Genomic DNA, 2,836 nt, shown 5'->3' on the forward strand with positions numbered 1-2,836 from the left:
CTACATTTTAGAAAATATTTCTGTGGAACATCTATTTATCCATTATGTTTATTTTTCTCTGTAAAGATTATTCCACTATTAGTATAGATTTCTGCACAGTATACCTCATGAGTTTCCTTTGCTATACAGCCTCTCCTTCGAATCTGTCATTATGCTTGCACTGTGCATTTTAATGCATAATGGAAAACCTGCACGCACTGTGAACAGTGGCATAATGCATTCTTCAGGGTGATAAGTTATGTTTCATGTAATGTCAGTTCCTCTCTCTGAATTTACTCTGTCTCAGTAGATGTGTTTCAAATTAATAGAGCATTAGTCCCTAATCAAGGAGGTATTTAGGAATACATTTTTAATTAAAATGAACTATGGGGAGGAATAAATAGTGTTAGTTTTTGTGTGTTAATTTGACATAATATATTGCTCATGTACCTCTGTGCATTATTAAAGATTAGACCATTGGTAATTCTGTAAAACCAATATAAAAATTAAGGCAAATGGAAAAAAGCAGATTTAGTAGAACATTTTTTTCAAAAAGCTTAAAATCACAGGCTGTGATGTAAACTAAAGCATAAAGTGTATACTTTTAAGGACCTAAAGCAATTACATAATCAAGCCATCAACTTGCTTACAAGCAAAGAACACCAGAAGACAGATGCATTACCTGTTTTTAATTAGAGACACGTGATCTCCTTTAGTAGCATTATCATCTTTACCATTAGGAAGTTCTTTCACAAGACAGCGTCAATGAATAATATCAGTTTTTTTTTTTAATTAATATATTCACTTTATTTAGAGAACTCAAAAAAAAAAAGTTCACTTCACATTTTAGACATAAAATCTAAAAGCCCAAGTTCTAGCTCCAGGGATTACACAGTTGACTTGAAATATTAACAAAAATTCAGAATATATGCAAAACAAACAAGATTCAAATCTGCTAGATACTACCTGTGAAAAGACACAATCTTATAATCTTGTATGATATGTGAATTAATAGTAGAAATATTATACATTTTCTGTAATTGGGGCCTGTGGTCTTTTCATCTTATAAGATTACAGAAAGAAAGCAATTGTTCAATATGAAAATATATTGGGATCGAGATTATTCCCTCAATGTTAGTCTTCTTAGGCAAAGCTTCATAAAATTTGCAAAGCACATATTCTTTTTTTTAAAGATTTTATTCTGGGAACAGGACTTTATTGGGGGAACAGTGTGTATTTCCAGGACTTTTTCCAATTCAAGTTATTGTCCTTTCAATCTTAGTTGTGGAGGGCGCAGCTCAGCTCTAGGTCCAGTTGCCATTGTTAGTTGCAGGGAGCACAGCCCACCATCCCTTCTGGGAGTCGAGGAATCGAACCGGCAACTTTGTGGTTGAGAGCCCACTGGCCCATGTGGGAATCGTACGGCAGCCTTTGGTGTTAGGAACACGGAGATCCAACCACCTGAGCTACCAGGCCGGCCCGTGAGGCACATATTCTAAGGCATGAGTAATAACTTTCTTAGCAATGATTTCCAGGGTGTACATAAGGTTGTTTTATGGTGTGATATGGTGTTCAGCAATTGGAAATTCACTTTCACAAAGAAAGAGTCCCCATATCCCCAGAGAAGTAAAACATCTCTCATCTATATAGCAGCCCATAGAGAGTCTTTGAATGAGATTCAGATCTAGTAGTTAAAAAGGGGAGGAAACCTACTACCCCAGAAGAATAATATCCCACTATGCTCCACTTATAGGGTCAAAGGATCAAAGTTAGGATTTATAAGCAAAAAGTAAGCACTACTGGTGATAAATTCTATAGACTTTGAAGTAAAAATAGGAGATCATTGCACAAATCAGTAAGAAGAGGATACAACCAGAAATAAATCACTTTTTGATTCACATTGGGTAAGGGTTATCATCATGCTTTTGTGATGAGGATCCAAAGACAAATGACAAAATCTATTACATATCTTCTACAATTTGTTTTGTACAAATAACTATTTGTACAGACATAGAACATTAGTCCTGAACAGTTTCACAAAGTTTCTGTTGTATTCATAATAGTTGAAAACCCTTTCTCTGTTGTTCTATATAGCTATCTAGATGGGGCAGATATCACGATTAATATTTTGGTTATATGAAAATATATATGAAAATAAAGCTAGAGAAATAAGACTTCATGTGTAATTTGACTTAAAGACACATTTATTTTTCTGTCTGGTGTGCTAGCTTTCCTTAAATTACCTCACGTAGGATTGTGGCTCAGACTTAGAGAAGCTGAATAAACTTACAGTTATGTCAATTAATAGTTGTGTGGACTTCAGCAGTTTTCTCTCTCCAAGTTTCACATGGCTCAGCCATAAAATGGAAATGATAGTTATTCGAAGGAATTTTGTGAGGATAAAAGGACACGATGGATACTGTTACATCAATGACTAGCACATATTAACTACTCAAACAGCTATATATGAAATATCATATGTAGTACAGATGGTTCTGAACTCATGGTGGTTTGACTTATGATTTTTTGACTTTAGAATGGTGGGAAAACAATATGCATTCAGTAGAAATCTTGTTTCAAATTTTGATTTTTTAATCTTTTCCTCAATCAGTGATATAAGTTAAGATATCTCTTTCCATGGTGGGCAGGGGCAGCGAGCTCCCAGTCAGCCAGGTGACCACAAGGGTAATCAACTGACACTGTGAGTGCAGTATTAAATGCATTTTTAATTTATGATATTTTCTATTCATGGTGGGTTTATTGAGACGTAACTCAATAGTAAGTTGAGATGCATTTGTAGATGGCATTCTGTTTTGAATGCTATCTTTCACAACTTTCTTTCTAGCACTTATTGTAG

The sequence above is a fragment of the Rhinolophus hipposideros genome, assembly GCF_964194185.1.
Source record: "Rhinolophus hipposideros genome assembly, chromosome: 2".
NCBI classification, from domain to species: domain Eukaryota; kingdom Metazoa; phylum Chordata; class Mammalia; order Chiroptera; family Rhinolophidae; genus Rhinolophus; species Rhinolophus hipposideros.